Here is a 21,730-nt window from a genome sequence, read left to right as displayed (position 1 = left end):
CCACATGAGAAACAAGGAAAGATCTAAAATTGACATCCTATCATCAAAATTGAAAGAGCAAGAGGAGGAAGATCAAAAAATTCACAAGCTAGCAGAAGACAAGAAATAACTAAGATCAGAGCAGAACTGAAGGAGATGGAGACACAAAAAGCCCTTCAAAAAATCAATAAATCCAGGAGCTGGTTTTTTGAAAAGATCAACAAAATAGACAGACAGCTAGCCAGACTAATAAAAAAGAAAAGAGAGAGGAATCAAACTGATGGAATAAAAAAAGATAAAGGGGACATCACCACTGATCCCACAGAAATACAAACTGCCGTCAGAGATTACTACAAACAGCTCTATGCACATAAACCAGTAAACCAGGAAGAAATGGATAAATTCCTGGACACTTGTTCTCTACCAAGTCTAAATCAGGAGGAAGTTGAAACCCTGAATAGACCAACAAGGGCTGAAGTAGAGGCAGCAATCAATAGCCTACCAACCAATATCATACTGAATGGGCAAAAGCTGGAAGAATTCCCTTTGAAACAGGCACTAGACAAGGATACCCTCTCTCACCACTCCTATTCAATATAGTATTGGAAGTTCTAGCCAGAGCAATCAGGCAACAAAAAGAAATAAAGGGTATTCAGTTAGGAAAGGAGGAAGTCAAACTGTGTCTATTTGTAGACGACATGATTGTATATCTACAAGAACCCATTGTCTCAACCCAAAATCTTCTCAAACTGGTAAGCAACTTCAGCAAAGTCTCAGGATACACAATCAATTTGCAGAAATCACAAGCATTCCTATATACCAGTAACAGACAAACAGAGAGCCAAATAAAGAGCAAACTTCCATTTACAATTGCTACAAAGAGAATAAAATACCTGGGAATACAATTAACAAAGGATGTAAAGGACCTCTTCAAGGAGAACTACAAACCACTGTTCAACAATATAAGAGAGGACCCAGACAGATGGAAAAACATTCCCTGCTCATAGTTAGGAAGAATTAATATCAGGAAAATGGCCATACTGCCCAAAGTAATCTATAGATTCAATGCTCTCCCCATCAAGCTACCAATGACCTTCTTCACAGAACTGGAAAAAACCACTTTAAACTTCATATTGAATCACAAGAGAGCCCGCGTGGCTCAAGACAATACTAAGCAAAAAGAACAAAGCCAGAATCACACTGCTGGACTTCAAATTATACTAAAAGGCTATAGTAATCAAAACAGCATGGTACTGGTACCAAAACAGAGACATAGACCAATGGAATAGAACAGAGGCCCCAGAAGCAACATCACACATCTACAACCATCTGATCTTTGACAAACCTGACAAAAGCAAGCAATGGGGAAAGGACTCCATGTTTAATAAGTGGTGTTGGGAAAACTGGCTAGCAATGTGCAGAAAGCAGAAACTGGACCCCTACTTGTCACCTTACACTAAAATTAACTCCAGATGGATTAAAGATTTAAACGTAAGACCTAACACCATAAAAATACTAGAAGAAGATGTAGGCAAAACCATCCAGGACATAGGCATAGCAAGAACTTCATAACTAAAACACCAAAAGCAATGGCAATAAAAGCCAAGATAGACAAATGGGATCTAATTAAAATTCAGAGCTTCTGTACAGCAAAAGAAACCATTATTAGAGCAAACTGGCAACCAACAGAATGGGAAAAAATTTTTGCTATCTACCCCTCTGACAAAGGGCTAATATCCAGAATCTACGAAGAACTAAAACAGATATACAAGAAAAAAACAAACAACCCCAATCAAGGGTGAAGGCTATGAACAGACACCTTGCAAAGGAAGACATATATGGGCCAATAAACATATAAAAAATGCTCATAATCACTGATCATTAGAGAAATGCAAATCAAAACCACATTGAGATACCATCTCAAGCCAGTTAGAATGGCGATCATTAAAAAATCTGGAGACAACAGATGCTGGAGAGGATGTGGAGAAATAGGAACACTCTTACACAGTTGATGGGAGTGTAAATTAGTTCAACCATTGTGCACTTCTCAAGGATCTATAAATAGAAAGAAGTAGAAATTCCATTTGACCCAACAATCCTATTATTGGGTATATGCCCAAAGAACTATAAATCGTTCTGCTATAAAGACACAGGCACACATATGTTTATTGCAGCCCTGTGTACAATAGCAAAGACCAGGAACCAACCCAAATGCCCATCAGTGGTAGATTGGAGAAAGAAAATGTGGTACATATACACCATGGAATACTATGCAGCCATAAAAAATGATGAGTTCATGTCCTTTGTAGGGACTTGGATGAATCTGGAAACCATCATTCTCAGCAAACTGACACAAGAACAGAAAGCTAAACACCACATGTTCTCACTCATAGGTGGGTGTTGAACAATGAGAACACGTGGACTGAGAGAGAGGAGCATCACACACTGGGGGCAGTTGAGGGGGTAGGGAGAAACAGCAGAGGGCGAGGAGGGATATCTTGGGGAGAAATGCCAGATATAGTATGCACCTAAAGTAAAATTTAAAAAAAAAAGAAGACTTCAGCCCCAGCTGCCGTCTCACTACGACTGTATAGAAAGATCCCAAGTGAGAACCACCCAGCTGAGCCCATCCATCCTCAGAACTATTAGAAATAACCAATCATTGTTTTAAGCCACTGAGCTTGGGTGTTGCTTCTTATGCAGCAGCAGATTAATGGGATAAGTCTACCAATTTACAGCAAAGGGAAACTATTATATAAAACCATGAGGAAACAAAAAAAGAGGGATTGGAAACCTACCAGTTAAAAAAGAATGAATCCACACTGCGGACTCCAAAAGGTGGGAGGGTGGGAAGAGGGTGAGAGTTTAAAAACTACCTATTGAGTATAATGTTCACTTTTGGGTGATGGGTTCTCCAGAAGCTCAAATGTCACAACTAAGCAATAATATATTCATGTAAAAAACCTGCACATGTACCCCTGAATCTAAAAATAAAAATAAAAAAACAATGAATCAACTTAAAAAAAATACTTTCTTAAGTAAAGTCACCTAATGCCCATGCACTATTGACTCCTGAAACTACAAATCTGGTCAAACTCTTTTCCTTTGCTCCAGTGGCCTTCAGGTCAACATTTTCACAAAACCAGGGCACTAGTTGTGGCCCTGGAGGGAAATAGATCACCGCCTGCAACCCCCTGTTATGATCCTGTCCTTCCAGTGTTCTCATTTCATTCCTGTGCCTGCCTTTCTACACTCATGTGCTTGTCTGTGTTCATGACTTCAACTCTCCATGATACTGACCCAGAGCAGCATTTCTCATCAAGTGCTCTCTCCTGAACTCCAGATCCGGTGTTCTATCTGTTGGACAGCTCTATCTAGAAGTCCTACAGGCACCTCAAACTTAACGTATTCAAATGAGACTTGAATGACTAGTCCCATGCACCTATTTTCCAGTGTCAGCGAAGGCATCATAGACATGCAGTTGCACCAGTTCCACTATCAAAGAATTTTCCCACCTGTCTACTTGCCTGCATTTCCCTGGCCACTGTCCCAGAGCAGGCCGTCCTCATCTTTTGCCTGGACTATAGTAGTTGACTCACAGTTCTGCAAACACTCTTCATTCCCATGTATGATGCCTTTTCTTGTGATATATGTTATTCATTGAATGCTTTCCTCCTGCTCTGCTTGACAAAGTCATATTTATCTATCAAGATCTAACACAGATTAACACATCTTTTAAGTTAAAAAACAAAACAAAACTAAAGATCTAACACAAAATGTCCTCCTTTGTGAAACCTTTAGAATTCAGTCCATTATGATCTTTTATTATAGAATACAGAGAGTATCTCCTGGTATAGAAGAAAATGAGTTAATACCTGAGAGAGATAAAAATCAGCTCTGTTTTGAAATATATTTTGGAGAATAAGATTTTCAATAACTATGGTTAACAGTTTGAAATTAAAGGCCTGTAAATGGTTTCGTATTCATGTTACAACACTATGTCTTTAAGTAGTTAGCCATGATCAAAGTTACCAATATCTGTAATGGTCCAAATGATGTTAGGTGTCCTGGTGATGCACTAAGAAATCACAACAGTTCTTAGGAAACAATCCGAGAAATCCACATTCCGGGACATACTGCAAAACAGCTGGCCTGTCCTCTTTACCACTGTCAGCATCATTAAAAATACTGTCCCATCCCCAAAAGGCTGGACAACTGTTGTAGATTAAAGATGTCTAAGGAAATAGGACACCTCATGCAGTGTATGATCCTTTAATTGCAAAAAAAGCAGCTATAATAGACATTATTGGGACAATTGGGGAAATTTGAGTATAAATCGAATATTAGATAATAGTGTTCTCTCAGTGTTGGATTTCCTGTATGTGAAAGCTGTCTTTGTGTATATTGGAGAATACTCTTGATCTTAGACTGCACATATATATGCTGGACTATTTTGAGATGAAATGTCATGATGTATACAGCCAATCCTCAATATGTTTAGCAAAAAAGTCTAGGTACATAATATATAATTTTATATATACATAGAGATAAGAAGGAAGGAAGGAAAGAAAGGAAGGAAGGGAGGAACGGTGGAAATGTGGCAAAATACTGTCTGTAGATAAATGGCGTACAGGGGTCATGGTACTACTCTTGCAACCTTTTGGTAGGTTTGAAATTTTTCAATATAAAAAGTTGAGGATTAAAATACATTAATTCTCTTATTTTCGGGGAGACGTAGGGAACCTCAAAGAAGTAGTAGGTTTGAAGATGGCAGAGATCATCTTGTTAGCAGAGATGCAGCCTTTATGTGAGGGTATTTTTCACACAATATTTTCTTCTTCCTTATATTCATGACAGTCAGGAAAGGGCAGATAAAAAAAAAACCCTGAAATGCTTCTGAATACATCAGGTTGGTTTTTTCACTTTGTCAGGAGTTGACAGGCCACTGACCATCTATTGATCATGAAGTCCGCAGTAGCAGGGGCCATAGAGATCTGAGATGTGTGGCCAGAGAGTTTTCCATGCCTGGAACCCATGCCTGTGTGTCTTAATGGGCTAGTGTTGAGAAGCCAATCCATTAAGATGGCCCAGCTGCTTGACTTGAAGATAAATAGAAAAGTGTGTTTTCACATAGCAATCTCAAATTATAAACATATGTAGATTTACAAAGGCATGAATAGGTGTATTTTAACCCCTGAGTTAAGCTGTGGTTACAAAGAATTCAGGGGTGAAGGTGTTAAAACAAAGTAGTTGAAAATCATTTCCTGGCAAGAATGCAAAGTCCCTGGATCCGGGTCTGCATTTCTTCTGTAACGATTGCTGACATATGAAGCCGTGCGGTGACTGCCTGCAGATGCTTGCATTCTCTTTTAGGTGTTAGTGATGCTGTTTGCTGCTGCCAGAGTCCTCAAATTTAGGACTTAGCATACCAAAGGTTTTTTAAAACTGCACTTCAGTCTGTGAGCTTGTCAGTGTTGTACAATAAAGCCACATCTTGAAACTCAATTTAGTGGTCATTAGAGATCATGCTAAATGTTGTTTCATCCCAGGAGCTTTGGGTTTTATGCAAAAGTCATGAATGGATGAAATCTTTGCTTATGATAGGAGTGTGGGGATTAAGCCTTTTCTTGCCCGGATTTGAATGGTGACAGCCGTCGTGTGTGCACATATGCACATATGAAGTGTAATTGGGAATAGATGATATCCGTGGATTCTGCCCCTGAGTGCTGAACCTTCCTAGAGTTGTCATGAAATACTGTTTGACTTTTCATGGGTCTGTGAGGATAAAAGTGATCTGAGGAAGAGACAACTTTACATCTTAGATGTATCTTATAAGGACATCTTAGATGTATTTGTTTTACAGATGAGGACATGTGGGTCCATAAAGGGGAAGTTATTTGCCCCACATTACATAAACAGTGAAAGATGCATTGGTCCTGAGCCCTGGCTGCCCCTCTCCTTTGTTCTTCCCAGTTGAAGATGAGACACATTTAATCACACATTATTTTACCTTTTTTGAAAAAGAGAGGAAGAAGACAAAAACTCATGTTTTAAGTTCATCTCTCTTTTTTTTCTTTCTATTGGCCAATACCTACAAAATATCTCCCTGAGCTCTCTGAAAGGCCTTACTTCATGGATCACTTCTTAGCCTGATGAATGATGGAAATTTGATGTTATAGCTGAAGGTCAGTAGGATAAGCAGGAATGCGGCTGGTTGGATGATCCCACCCTTTGGAAACCCTAACCCACTTAGAAACGGGTTTCAGGGAAAGGATGTACTTTTCTTTAATTAAAGATAAGATTTCAGATATGGTTAGAGCTTCTTGACGTATAAAATATAAAAATGTAAGTTTCCATAAGTTCTTTAGACTTTAGGAAGCTTTCAAAAGTTATCTGCTTTATTTTATGAAAGCGATATCAGAATAGTTGACATGTCATTGAGGGAGATCAGTAGGGGAAGCGATGAAAGAGCTATAGAGATGTCCATATTATGAGAAGATTAAAAACAGTGTTTTGGACTAAAGCTAGACATCCAAAGCTGTTAACCTGAGTAGTACGAGTGAAAAGCCTTTATGCAGACTTCATCATTTTAGGAAGATGACAATGCAACGAATTGGGGTCATTGGTTCTTTGGGTATCTGTCAAGAAAAGGTTTCCTGCAAATCCCAGCTAAGAATGATCTCTGGTGTGCCTTAGCTTATCCTGATCAATGTCTTCTATTTTAGGTTATATTCTTAAAACTTCCTTTAGAATTTCTAGAACTTTTACCTTCCCTCCAATGGTTTGTCTTATAGGTTACCTTAGAAAAAACTGGTTAATATTCTGTTCTCTGGCTTCTGTCTCTCCTTCAGTTAAAATTGTTATTTTTTTGTCTGGGCATGGTGGCTCACGCCTGTACTTTCAGTACTTTGGGAAGGCAAGGCATGCAGATCACCTAAGGTCAGGAGTTCAAGACCAGCCTGGCCAACGTGGTAAAACCCCGTCTCAACTAAAAACACAAAACTTAGACAGGCATGGTAGTGCATGCCTGTAATCCCAGCTACTCGGGAAGTGGAGGCAGGAGAATTGCTCGAACCCATGAGGCAGAGGTTGCAGTGAGCCAAGATTGTGCCATTGCACTCCAGCCAGGGCTGTAAGAGTGAAATTCTGTCTCAAAAAAAAAAAAAAAAAAAAAAAGTTTTCTGGGCCAGCAGGGAGGCAAGGCAGGCAAGAGGGAGGTTAGAGGTATAAGTTACCACAGTTACTTATAACATTCCTGCCCCACCCAGGTGCAGTGCTAGATCATCCTCCCTAATCTTTATAATACATCTACTATGTCATTATTGCTGTACCTTTACTCTAAAGTTCAAAGAAATGTCACCAGCTTTCCAGCTAATAAGAGGCAGAGTTGGGACTTGAACCTGGGCTTGCCCAACTCTGTGTCTATGCCTTTTCCACTGTGTTACACTCTCTCCATTAGCCTTGAGGATATAGAATTGAATCTCAACACTTTCAGAACATTTGTTTGGAGACATCAACCTCTAAGGAGACCTAAGTTGTTAGAAGACAAGCTCTCTCATTTCAAATCTATTAATCCAACCAAATTGAAGAAGTAGCCTTTTTGAAAAAGGCACTGCTACATGTAATATTTCTACCATGGCCACTATCAAATCAGGCTTCATGTGTCCACACCTCAAGCATCACAGTCAGTGAAGCACCAACCTAACAACTGATCATGGGAAAGCACTAGAATCTGTACTGGAGTCTTTTTAAAAAATGTCAGAGTGATTTCATTCATAACATGCAACAAAATTTCCTAAAATGCCCTCCTCTATTTCCTTCTCTTCTACACACACACACACGTGCGCGCGCGTGCGCACACACACACACACACACACACGTGTGCGCGCGCACACACACACACACACACCTTATACTTGCCAACTCTCCCAGACCTCTCTCTACCTCCAGTAACTTCAAATCTTTGAGCCTCACACTGTACTAGTTCTTGTCTTCCTTGCTTCTTACGCTTTTGTCTGCTATGACTAATGGTTAGCCCTTTCCAGTGCAAATCAATCCAGCTAGACCCAGCTCTTTTTGCCCCCGATTCTGATTCTGATAACAAAGACTCAGAGACAGGAAGACAAAATTCTCCTTCATGGGTAGGGGAGGAGGAAGGGCTTGGAATAAAAACCCTCATGTGTTTTTTCTGCTGCTCTATGTTCTCTGTAGTAGTAGCATGGTACAATCAGGGGTCTCCAGGGGTCGTCCTCCTCTTCTTTAGGGGAACAAGTAAAAACTGGTAGCCTAGTGATGTTCCGTTTGAAGGAGGCATATTTTACTGAGGGAAATGAATAGACGTTGTGAAGTTTCTCAGCCAAAATGGAATTTAATGACACAGTTTCCTTTATCCTCCTCCCTGGCACAGTATGAGAAGTCTCGGTTGCGTTCGCACACCACACACAGAGGGAATGCTCAGTTTGCTGCTCTCAAGTGTGATGCCAAAGCCAAACCAAAGTAGGAGTGATGGTTAGCATTTTAGTAGGTTCAGGCTTGAAAGACTACACACCGCCAGGAAAAACAACAAAACGCACAAGGCCTTTGCTGCATTCCACCTGCGTTCAGTTGAAAGGTGGAGTGTGAACTTGGGGATTCTAAGTTTATTTAACACCTCCCACGTCAGTATGGCTTGAAACAGCCTCCACGGTTAGCTTGTGAAAAAGCACAGGTCATCTCGTGTCCCTCATCTTCTCATAATTTTATATGGCTCCCCACTAAATGTGGAGTAAAATCCAAACACCTCAGAAAGGTATTTAAGGCTCTTCCTGAGGGAAGGTAATATTGAAGGTTTATCTCTCACTATGTACATCACTCTTGGAAACAGGGCAACAGATGATTCATGACCTAAACCAAATGGCTTGACCGCATTGTGAATACAGTGATAAAAGTGTGTCTGATGGTGAGAGCCATTCTCCACTGTAATTGGACCAGGTGAAGGGGAGTTCTGATGCCCACTGGAGCAGGCTGGCTTTTGGTTGTTCACTGATGTGCTTGGATCAGACCAGCGAGTTAGTCCCTTTGCATATCTTTTGTGGGTATTTGGGAAGACTTAATAAGAATTTTTTATCCCTCCATGATCTCGGCTCATTGCAACCTCTGCCTCCCGGATTCAAGTGATTCTCCTGCCTCAGCCTCCTAAGTAGCTGGTACTACAGGCACACGCCACCACGCCCAGCTAATTTTTTATATTTTTAGTAGAGACAGGGTTTCACCATGTTGACCAGGATGGTCTCCGTCTCTTGACCTTATGATCCACCTGCCTTGACCTCCCAAAGTGCTGGGATTACAGGTATGAGCCACCATGCACCCAGCCCTGGTTTTCTTATTTGGTCAGAGTTATAATTATCCATTGCTGTATAACAAATTACCCCAGAACTTAGTGGCTTAAAACAACAGCATTTATTATCTCATAGTTCTTGTGTGTCAGGAATTTGAGCAAGGCTTAGCTGAGTTCAGGGTCTGTCACAAGGCTACATTCAAGGTGTTGGTCAGTATTATTTCTGGGCCAGAGTTGGGAGCTTAGAACTTCCGCTTCTAAGCTCGCTCGTGGATATTGGCAGGATTCAGTTCCTCACAGGCTATTTGCCAAAGCCATCCTTGGTTACTTGCCATGTGGGTCATTCTATAGAGCAGCTTACAGGGTTGCAGCTTGCATCATCAGAGTGAGCAAACAGGAAGGGCCAGAGAAAGAAAGAAAGAGAAAGGGAGGGAGAGGACAAGTCACGGTCCTTTATAACCTAATCTCTGAAGTGATGTTTTATCAGTTCTACCTTATTCTATTAACTAAAAGCAAGTCACAAGGTCCAGCCCACACTCAAGGGGAGGAGGTTACACAAGGGTCTAAATGCCAGGAGGAAGGGATCTCTGGGTGCTTTTTAGAAGCTGCTCGTCACGAAGAATGAAGAAGATTGAACAGCCACGGCAGAGATCTCTCCTTTTCCTGAGCATGGGCTCCTTGTGCGTATGGGACTTTAAAGATAACACAGTTTTCCTTAGATAGCCTTTGTTGCATGACATCCAAGGTCTTTTTTCTAATTTTCTTCTGCACATATACACCAAATAGAGATGATGTGTTTTCTCTCTCTTGCCTTCCAAGTAAAAAATCCACTTATGATTTAAGACATAATTCCAATTTCTGCCTTTTAGGAGACTACTTTCTAGAAGACAAATATAGAGGGAAGGTCAAATGTAAAGTAGATTGTGAAATGTTTATGAATATGCAAGGAAGACTAAGGAAGAATTTTGATTTGAGATTAAGAACTTTGGAAGACGTGGGATTTGAACAGGGCATCTACAGATAGTGATCATGGAGTTAGAGGAAAAACAACTAGTTTCAGGGCATGGAATGAGAAAGGCTCTGAGTCAGAAGAGCCTGGGTCTTATCTGGAAGTTGCTATTATTTGCATATTTGCACTGGGTCCAGTGACTGCAACTGGATGCAGAGTCCCTGAGAAAAATCCATGCTTGGAAAGTGGACCAGGAATAGTAAGCTGAGACCTGAAATGCCATCTGGGGGTGTTTGTACTCATTTTGTGGCCAGAAAGAGCCACTGAAAACAAGGGAATCTTGTGTTCCAGATAACTGAGTTGGCTGTGTAGAAAGCTGATTATGGGAACAGACCAGCAATATAAGTCAAGTAGGAGATAAGTAGCCCAAATGGGAGAGGATGAACACTTAAACCTTGTAGAAGCAGTGGGATTAGAGATGAGGAGACAGGATTTGCTTTTCACTACATGTAATGTGCCATCAGTGATGAGACACACCATTTTAAAAAATTACAGCTCATTTTTAAAAGCTGCCAATTTAATGATGACGCAATGCTAAGACTGGCAATGAAAAAAATGCATCTTTATTTCGGAGGTTAAAAAAAGCGTACATCCTAGAACTGGTGAAATACAACAGATAACTTAGGAAGATGACGTTTGCATTTTGGACTTGAGCAATGTGGAGGATACTAATGCCATTAATAGGAACCATGGGAACATGGGAATGAGAAATGGGCTCTAAAAGAAAAGATGCATTCTCTTTTGGACATGTTGAGTTGGCTATCTCTAAAAGATATTCATGTGCAGATGTCTGGCAGACTATTAGAAATGCTGGTTTGGAACTCAGGGAAGAAGTTACAAAAAATTGGACTACGTTAATGAATGGATTATTTTGAAGCTAAATCCTTGTGCTTAAGTATATATGAAGACTTTTTTTTTCTATAACCACAAGCTATGAAGTTCCCCTCCCCCTCCAAATTATCGTATTGTCTTTGGAGTGTTTGATCCACATTGACAGCGACTGGGAGAAGGAGAAAGAAATGAAAAAAGGAGTCTGACACCACAGGAAAAGTAATTAGCAATAGCACTTAGAATTGAAAATTATGACAGAAAGACCATTGCAGTGGCTCATGCCTATAATCCCAGCACTTTGGGAGGACAAGGCAAGTGGACCAGGAGTCTAAGTCCGGCCTGGGCAACATGGCAAAACCTTGTCACTGCTAAAAATACAAGAAAACTAGCCAGACCTGGTGGTGTATGCCTGTAGTTCCAGATACTTAAGAGGCTGGGCTAGGATAATCACTTGGGCCTGGGAAGTCAGGGCTGTAGTGAGCCGTGTTTGTGCCACTAGACTCCAGCCTGGGTGATGCAGTGAGACCCTGTCACAAAAAAAAGAAAAAATCTTCATATAATTGACAATTAATTGAGATATCATATGTACCCAATCTCATACCCTGCAGCCTCTCTTATGCCCTTGATATTTCATTCTTAGTACCAGATGAGTGTATTAGCTTGCTCTGATAAAGTACCACAGATTATGTGGCTTTAAATAATAGAAATTTGTTTTGCCAATTCCAGAAGTTAGAAGTCTGAGATCAAGGCCTGTCTTGTTGGCTCACAGATGGCTGCCTTCTCCCTGTATCTTTACCTGGTCTTTCCCCTGTATGTATCTGTGTCCATATTTTACCTTTTTATAAGGACACTGTCATATTGGATAAGGGCCCCCTCAGAGGACCTCATATAACTTAATTACCTCCTTACGGTCACTACAGTCACTGATTTAGAAAGGGTTAGGAGTTCAAGATATTAATTGGGGGAGGGAAGAGGAGACAGTTTAGCTCATAACAGTGGGTTAGCCAGCTAAGCACTTAAATTCTTATTCACATGTGTTTTGAATACCTAGACTTGCTAGCTGAAGTCTAATATCCTCTTTGTGCACCACAAACTATTTTTCCAAATTTGTTTCCGTAATTATTCTCTGCAGAGGTGGAAGGTTATATATAGCAGTCCTATAAGGCTTTTTTTTCCCCTTCATTTTTCTTTCCTTTCCTGTTCCTGAGAAAAAAAATGCTGTTCTTTGAAGGAAGAAGCCACTTGTTCTCCCTTATCTTTCATTGAGCAGCAGTTAGCAGAATTTGTGACATTACATCAGTTCCTCACTTTTTTTCCCCTTAGGAATAGACCTTCAGTTACAAACTGTGAGCAAAAAATATATAATAGCAGGAAGTACATATTTCAGGCGAAGTCTGACTTCTTTTTTTCCATAGTTACAGCTTACCTAGAGGATAACTTTCTGTGGAACTAATTCTTAGCATGTATTCCAAATCCAAGTTTATAGGGATTTTGTTGTTTGACAACAGGAAAAAAAAAATCACCAAATATATGGAAGTATCATTTGAAAGAGAAGACCAGGCTAGGCTGAAACAGCGCCTCTCTTAAAACGTGCCTTCCTCTGGATTGTTTTTGTAGGAAGTTTGCCTTGGCAAGCATTTCAAAAGAACTTGCTAGACACCTCTCTTGTAATTAGATGGCGTTCTGCTAGAATATTAGGTCTACCTTCACCTCAAATGGGTGCAAAAATTAATTCCTCTCTGTCACTCTGTCCACAGTATCAAATACTAGATTCCTGAGTAGTTTGAGATCTAATTTTTCCTTTCTAAAATTTAACTGTATTCAGTTTAAATTTTTTGATTTAACTTAAACATAACATTAAAAAATAGGATGGTGGATATGATGTTATAGGAGTGGTACTTTTCCTCTTTTCCCTCAGGGTTAAAAAAAAATCGCACTTTTTCCTCACAATTTAGGTTTGTCTGACATTTTTTCCACGGCTAGGGATACAGCCATGGAAAAAATATCAGACAAACCTAAATTGAAGGATATTCTACAAAATATCTGACCAGTATTCTTCAAAACTGTCAAGGCCATCAAAAGCAAGGCGTGTCTGAGAAACAAGGAAAGTCCAGAAAATGTTAAGGAGACATAATAATTAAATGTAATATGGCATTCTAGGTGGGACCTTAAAACAGAGAAAGCACATTAGGGAAAAACTAATGAAATCCAAATAAAACATGGATTTAGTTAATAGTAGTGTGGCAGTGTTTATTCGTTAATTGCGATAAATGTTCCATAGGAACATAAGATGTAAGATGTGAGTTATACTGAAACTCTGCATATTATCTTTGTAGTTTTCTATAAATCTGAAAACTATTCTAAAATTAAGAGTTCACTTAAAATAGAATGAATGACAATAAAGATAAAAGAGCATAATGCAAGGAAACTATGAAATCAGCAAGGAAATACAGAAGTTTTTAATAAATATTAAATGTCAGCCTACCACTTGATGTATTGGTATCAATAAATGACAGGATACCAGTGAGTCCATTGGCATATTAATCCAATAAACTTTTACAAATGATGAATTGGTTGTAAACATTGTGTGTTATAGCATTTGAAAATTCCAAATGGTAACTCCGCACACGATGTTTCTGCTCACATATTTCAGCATCCTGTTTTTAGAATCTGCAGAAAGAAATATTTCATGTCCTTTAGGGAGGTTTAATAAAAAGCAACAGGTGGAAAATGGATTTTGCAGTAGCACAAACGGCCATAACCATAAATACTAGTACCTCAGAATTATACCAGCAGAGGATTGTAAACACATTAATCTCCCAGCAGTGCAGAAATTCCATTCTCAGATGTCATCAGGCACAAAGATTGAATGCCTCCATTTAAATTCAAAACACTGAATGGATACGATGATCCTTTATTTTCATGGGGATTCATGTGAGTGAGTTTACCAGTTTCCTCATCTATAAGATGGGGTTGATAAATCCCATCTCAGCATTGTGGGATTAAATGAGATGATATACATAAGATACCTAACATGGTGGATGGTATACAGTATGTTTTCAATAAATGGTAGTTTACTATTTATTATGCTCACAAGTATTAGGATGTCCTTAGAATCTCAGAACTAGAAGCCACTTAGAGATGTACTTTTTGAAACACTATTATTTTACAAAAAAGGAAACTGAGACCAGAAGGCAGTGACTTGCCTGGAGTCAGGCAGCAACTTCATTCCAGAGATGGGATTTGAATCTTTGTTCCTTGGGTCCCACTAGGGTGCTTTTTCCAGATCCGGATTTCCTGACAATACTGCAGACCTACTATGTGCTGGTGGCTGACACAAAGCTCTCTGCAGAATTCCAGTCTGGGCATCTCTGCCTCTGAAGATGCCATTCCCCTTCCTCAGAGGGAGCGGGCTTCTCCGCCTCCCTCTCCAATAGGTGTGGCAATCAGCTCTCTTCCAGTCAGTTCCCTTTGACTGCATCAGCATTTCAGCTGCTGCAGCCTGCTTGTGGACAGAGCAGGGGTTGGCAGTGGTGACGGCTGTTTTGGGAAAGGAAATGTAAAGGCATTTCAGCTGCTGTGCTTGGGTTGACTAGGAGCACACAGGAGAGGTGCCCCTCCCGTCTCCCAGAGTGGGTCGGCTGGATTTCAGTGTGGAGTATGAGGACATGTGGGGGTAAGTAAAATTCATTATAAAAATATACATGCTTAGGGGTATCCATGATGGAAAGAAGGAAGCTATTTAGACTAATACTTGGTTAAAAAAAAAAGTTACTTTTTGTGCACTTACTAGTATGCAAAAATAATATGAAAATTGCTTTCCTGTGGATTCATCTTATCCTTTGATAACTGTTAGCACCTGTTGCATTTAATTAGCTTCTTTTTTTTAATTCCCTAAGGAAAGCATTGTTTTTTCTTTTCTGGTATGTGGTGGAAGGCACATAACTCCATTAGTTTAGTCAAAATAAAAAGGATTTTCGAGAATTTTGAGAATGAGAAGCAACTTGGCTGCATTTTTAAGCTGTGGTCCAGCAGCACATGGGGTCGTGGGGAGATGTGGCTGCATTGATGGTGGGGCTGCTTCACCTGAGCTCCGTCACCTTCTGCTCCTGACTCCATGGCCCCCTTTGCTTTTTAAAAAAGGGAGGGAAAGAAGTGCATTGGGGAGGGAGGGAGGAGTCTGGAGGGAAGGGCTGCGTCTCCAGCCCACTTAGTCCTTGTCCTTCAAAGTCACTATTTACTGCAGTCTGGGAAAGGAATGGGGGTTATTTCTGGACAATTATCTCATAAAATCCTTTAGACCTGTCTGAATGCTAAATGCTCCATGGCACTGGTTATCCAGGGGAACAAAATTTTCCTTCACCAAATTTATGAGGCTGGGTTGAAAACCAGGTTGAAACAGAGCCTGGCGAATCCCCGTGGCAAAATGATTCATCTTCGTGGAGTCGGAAAATCTATTTTTATCACCTTTATTCAGCCAGCTCCTGATTTCAATTTTCTCACTGAGCGACTGCTGTTTCCTTCATGGTGCTGAATAGACCAAATGTCTCAGGAGTCTGAAACTTCTCTCTCACTACTCCCAGTGTGGCTGATCCAGCAGCCTCGGGAGAAGGGGTTCGTCCTGTGCTGCATGGGTGGGTTCTGTACAAGATGAAGGTCAGATGAAACTGAGAGGCTGTAGATGTCAGCAGCCTGCCTTTGACTCAGGAATCCTGCCTGGGGGTGTGTGCCACTCTGCTTTCCTGCTTTCTCTGTAAGGTGGACAGAAAGTGACTGGGCAGCCGTAACTCCTCCAATCTTGAAGACCTTCCCAAGGGAAGAAGGGGCAAAAATAAGCCATGCTCCTTAGAGCTGCCAGTGCATCTCCTCAATCTAATCATTGGACAGAGAGAGACTTCCTGACACCGTTGTGTTCATTTTCCTATTTCCATTCAGTTCTGTAACTGTGCATTCCAGGCTGCTACACAGTCCCAGCTGGTTCTTGCTGGAGTCCCAAGTAATCCTGAGAGTAGTGATGATAGTTTTCTGTAATAAGTAAGTTTAAAGGATACAGATATGGAAGAAGAACTCACTCTTGAGTTTCCTTTTCTAATGGATTCAGCATGCTTACTCTCTGGGTGCTATGACAAATGGCGATTAGGAAAGCAACAGGAATGTTGACTAGACAGGAACAGTGACCATGGCTGCTGGGGGCATTCCCAGCACCTGGTATATTGGTATATAGTAGGCACTCAATAAATATTTGTGAAATGAATGGCTATGATACTGTTCCTCATAGGCTTCAGTTGGCCTTCTTAACAGCTGTCCTTCAGGACATAGTATACAGGGCAGCTAGGAAGGAGCTGACATTCTAGAGTGAGATGGCCTGAGTTCAGATCCTGGATTTGATCTCAATTGTGTGCTGATCTTTGGCAGGCAACACAATCACTTATTTCCTCATCTGTAAAAATGGACATAATATAGTAACTACCTTATATGGTTTTCATGAAGAGCAAATGAATTAACACAAGTAAAGAGTCTAGACATTTTTTTCTTGTCATGTGGTTCAAGATACGAAGAAGAAGAAAAGCATGAATAGGAAAAGAAGGAGGAAGAGGAGGAGAAAGAGCTTTGGTCATTGGGATAAATTTGGGACCCTTTGAGATTTTGGCCCTGCCTTTTAGGTTAAATAATTCTCGAAAACCATGATTCAGTGATTTTTAAACCTTTCCTTGTCCGGTAGAGAGAATAATTTGAGAATAAAAGAATAAAATGGTTCAGCCGTGGTGGCACATGCCTGTAATCTCAGCACTTTGGGAGGCTGAGGCAGCCTGGCCAATATGACGAAACCCTATCTCTACTAAAAATACAAAAGTTAGCTGGCCATGGTGGTGTGCATCTGTAATCCCAGCTACTCAGGAGGCTGAGGCAGGAGAATGACTTGAACCTGGGAGGTGGAGGTTACAGTGAACTGAGATCGCACCACTGTACTCTAGTTTGAAAAAAAAAAAAAAAAAGAAGAATAAATGGATTTCAGGGGGGAAAAGATGACAAATTATTACCAAGAGTTACTGAGCTCCTGCTCCTTGTCAGATACTAACCGTATTCAGTGTTGAAACAAACTGTCAGTCCTTGCCCTGATGGACGCTGCGGCTGACTCTCGAGGACTGCTGGGCACTGTGAATTCATTGGCTCAGTACTCACAGCTGCTACGTTCCTTGTTCTCTGCCTTTTAAAAAGGAATGTGGAGTAGATCTGGAAAGATGAAGCTTCAGACTTAGCTCCCAACAGGACATGAGGGGTGAGGAAGTGGGGAGAGATTTGTGTGTGTGTGTGGAGTGGCAGAGGAAGCCTAATTGTACAGCAGTGTAAAGGCAGTGAAAGAAATGTAAGGCATGGTCATTGGATTGAACCATGAAACTGAAGGGGCATCCAAAGCAGTAATGTATCATCAACCTGTGAAATGTAAAGAAGCCCAGGTAAGTAGTAAAAGAATGAAGGAACCAAAGCAGTCGTTGTGGTGATATAAGAGCCATAGCTTATTAGACCCCTAAGAGTCCCAAAGCCCAATCTTGAGAGTGTAGATTAGGGAAGGCTGGATTCCTTTGGCATCCTCCCCTTTTTTCAGCTCTGGGTACGGCTACAGCAGGTGAGCTTCTGTTTGGTCCCTTTCAGAGCCTGGAATCTCCCATCTCTTGGAAATACAAGGATATATATGAGCTATGGACTCCCACCTGGCTTTGCTGGTCTGTGGGACATTCTATTTTAATTTGGTGAATGCTTTTTTTGACTCTAGAGATCTTCAGCAGTACCTGCCCTTCACACCATTCCCTCACCTTTGCCAGATCTGCTTTTGAGTAGCAGTTTTATCCCTAGATGTCTTACAGCCCAGACCTGGTAAATCACCAATGTGAATTATAGAACGGAATCATTTTGCATCCTGCTTTCATCCCAGTGGCTGGATTAATTTTTTGGATCTCTGTTTTCTATAAGCAGTCATTTGTTCCACAGCAGCCATCTGTGAAGAAACAGAGCTTACGAAATGACTGGGGCATGTTTTATATGGCTGTGCTCCGTTCCTTCTGCTTGATTCCCATGTAAGCTTTGGCAGTGATTTCCACAAGCATTTCTGTGGGAGGTGCTGGAGAATGACTTTGGTAAACATCCCCCTGGCTATTGTTGGCCCTTTCCCCACAAATACCATAAAGGACACAACTTGAAAAGTAGCTGTGGTTTCCAAGCCCCTCCTAGGGCTGACCCCAGGTCTGACATCTGAAAAGCTGACCTCAGCCTTGCTTGTGGTAGAGCAGCAGCCCGGACTGGCTCTGTGTTTGCATGGCTTCTTCTGGGCCACTCTTGGCTGGATTGGGGCTCTGACTATAGAGTTTACTCCTTTCCCTCATTATACATCCTGGGATTTTCACCCTAACCCTCAATCTGCTGGAGTCTTTTTTGATAGAGTCTCATTTCATCTTCCTCATTTCAGTTTTTCATTCCATTAAGAATGGAATGACTGGTTCCATTGAAAACCAGCCTTAGAAGCTCTCAATGTATTGATTTTATTTACACTGCTAGTGTTACATTTTGCTTTTAGGAATATGGAAAAGGTTAGGGAATTTTTGGACATGTGTTTTTTTTTTTTTTTTTCCTGCGAAGATACTAATGACAGGAAGTTTCTGCTGTCAAATTACTGAATCAAGGTAATTGAAGACTAAAAAAAATTAAACGTGTGAATTAAGCAGTAAAAACTTATAGGAAGGAAAAAATGTCTTCCTTATAGGAAGAAGCAAAAACTGGATATGAATAAACTTGTTAGAAAGAGAAAACTGATTTACCAGCAACTGAACACCATTTTGTTTCCTGATTTTTTTGCCTTTAAATAGACTGTGCTATTTCCTGAAGTTGACTCATTTTCCTTGCTCTGCCAACAGTCCTTTAAGATACATATTTATAAAGTTTATTTGACACTGATATTTCAATAATTTCCAGAAATCCGTCCCATCACAGTAGCTTCGATACTGACAGGGAACCTGACCTCAGTATTTTCTGAAGTCAAAGGATGGTCTTAAATGTATGTAAGTGCACATATAGAGAGTAAGAGAGAAGAACTTGCTATATGGTGCTCATATGAGTCAATGCTAATAAATTAAAAATAATAACTAAAAAAATAACAGTCCTCACATTATTTTTAAAGCATTATATGTTATGAATCTGGCAAAACTGATTACCATATATAATGGCCAAAGGAATTATTCCCTTTCAAAAACATAAGTAACTAGGCTATCTTTGTTTTCATCAACATGTTTTTTTGATGACTGTATGTTGATTTGATGAAAGCTAATTGTACAGATATGTGATTTGTGGGGAAGAAAGTAACATGTGGAACTATGTCTAAGAGATGTGGGTGTTAATTCCATTGGTGGATCCAGCACTTTCTTCCTCAATAAGGGTATTTGTTCCTAAAATAACTAGTGTCCTTCAAAGCACAGAATATCTAGCTCAGCTAAAGGTATTTAATTTATATTATAAATGTATATACATATTTTATGAATTTTAATAGAAATATGTTAATTTACATTGATAAGTTTAAACATAAAAACATAAAACATATGAAATATGTTTGAGTGTATTGTTAGGGACATCTTTGAGCTCCTATGGAGATGGTGTTTTGTCCCTAACATAACTTACATTTAAGAAAATTGGATTTTTCATGAAATTTACTCAGGTAAGACTGTAGGCTGAGTTTAATATATATGACAACTAAACTTTCAGCTCATATTGCACCAGATTAAAACTTTCTTCTTTGTCTTTGAGCACAAGAATGAAGGCTGGCATACCCTCCAATAGACTGAAATGTGTCCTCACAGTCATTTTGACCACCTTATGAGCATGATTAATTGACAGCGTGTTGTCACTATCTTAATTATTTGGTCTGAATCTCAGCTCCTGTGCCAGACCTCTGAGTCCCAAATGTAACGCCACAGTCTGGGTCTTCACATCTTGGCCAAGTTTCTGTTAAAAAAACAAAGACGTCTCTGTGTTACAGTTTTATGGAGCGCATGTGGTGTGTATTTATTTTGTGACAGGTTTTTATCACTTGGTAGAAAGATGTTACTGTATCTTAACTGAATGATCGTTTCACCCCGTTGCTCCACAGACCCTAGTTGCTTTTTTCCATGGGTGATGGATTTTGAGGGGCATGTTGACAAGCCTGCCCTGAAAATCTTTCTTCTCCAGATGTTTGCTTCTATATTTTTATCTGAAATTCAGCCTTTTCACCTGTGCACCTGCTTCCCGGCAGCAAATGACGAACTCTTTGTCTTTAAATTTCAGACTCCCCATCCACTGCCCCCCGAGCCATCTTAATTCCAAACCTATGATTATGCTGGATGCTTTTTGTGTTATGCTCCGGCTTGTAATGGGCCAACTGAAAGATAAACTGCTATTAAATAAATCTATGACCCTTTTGAGAACAAATAGAGCTGTTGAAAGAATTTAAGAACATAGTGACTCCTCAAAAGACTGTGAACATTCTTGAACCCTTTGAATCAAAGTGAATTTTCTTCACTCTCCTTGTGTGGGTGTACACTGAAACTTATAAGAAAGAACCTCAGTAGCAAGATATTTGAAGGCTTTTGTGTTCTTAACCCTGCAAGGTTTTTCTTGGCAAGACTTGAAGAAAATGTAGCTGTCGTCTATTTTCTGCTCCTGTTGAGGGGCGCAGTTGAGACTGGGAGGCCTCTGATGTGTCAGGGAGAAACCTGCAGAGTAGAGAAGAGCCCAAAAGCCTCCAGGTACCCAGGGGTTCCCTAGGTATTCCATTACGCAGTTACCTGGTTTTTCCATTACCTAGTTACCTAGTTATTCCATTGCATTCAACCTCCTCTCCAAGCAAGACTGGGTTGTTCTTCTACTTTGATCTTTTCTCATGTGTCTCTGTTGCTGTGGAGATGTAACATTAAAGCCTACCCCAGACCACACATCTTCTGTTGCCACCATGTTTCCCTCTGAACACTGGCACCGCCCTATTGCCATTAGGATGGTTATGCTTCCTAGGAAGCTCATTATCTGTGCTAGGGCAGTGGCTGAGGACTACACAAGCTTTGCTGTCATGGGTCTAGCCTTCAGGAACTCCCCAACTCGCCTAAGTTACCTCTTGGGTCCTTGACTGGAACTCCAGTTGCCAGGTAATAGAGATACAATAATTTGCATTGATCTCTCTTCCCTTTTCCGTCTTTCCTGCTTCTCTTCTGAAAAGAACTGCTCTGAATTGGCAAATGCCTACGGGACTTCAATGTCATAGGACAGGCTACCTTAACTCCTTTGTTCAACCTCAGAGTCACTGCCAATACAAGGGTAAAACAGATTTTGTTCATTGTACTCAATTTCAGTGTGATGTGAGTTGGAATGCTAAGAAAAACTTAGAGATATTTTTAGCAAAAATGAAATATTTTGATTCCTATCTCTCACCTGAAAATTTTCCCAGATTTGCTATTTCTAGATTTTAGCAGCTTCACAAAGGGGTATTGTGTTTGAGTCGGAAGAGAAAAATATTTTTATTTCCTGTCCTTGACATTTAGTGGAATTGATAAAAAAGCATCAAGGATCTTTGAGTT

The 21,730-nt window shown here is 40.3% G+C and overlaps 1 protein-coding gene across 11 annotated transcripts in view; it reads left to right on the top strand.

Moving 5' to 3' along the window:
• Window positions 1–21,730, top strand: part of LIMCH1 (LIM and calponin homology domains 1) — a 352,295-nt gene that overhangs the window by 171,967 nt on the left and 158,598 nt on the right. The window contains exon 1 of one of the 11 annotated variants that reach the window (XM_037731826.1): window positions 14,623–14,811. The exons of the other annotated variants lie outside the window; for them this stretch is intronic. The gene's annotated coding sequence lies outside the window, so the exon portion shown is untranslated. Of the gene's footprint in view, window positions 1–14,622; window positions 14,812–21,730 lie in introns of those variants that run through there. 11 annotated transcript variants of the gene reach the window in all.

Source organism: Cebus imitator, unplaced genomic scaffold (genome assembly GCF_001604975.1).
Source record: "Cebus imitator isolate Cc_AM_T3 unplaced genomic scaffold, Cebus_imitator-1.0 Scaffold425, whole genome shotgun sequence".
Lineage (NCBI taxonomy): Eukaryota > Metazoa > Chordata > Mammalia > Primates > Cebidae > Cebus > Cebus imitator.
This window is presented reverse-complemented; position numbering and strand designations above follow the sequence as displayed.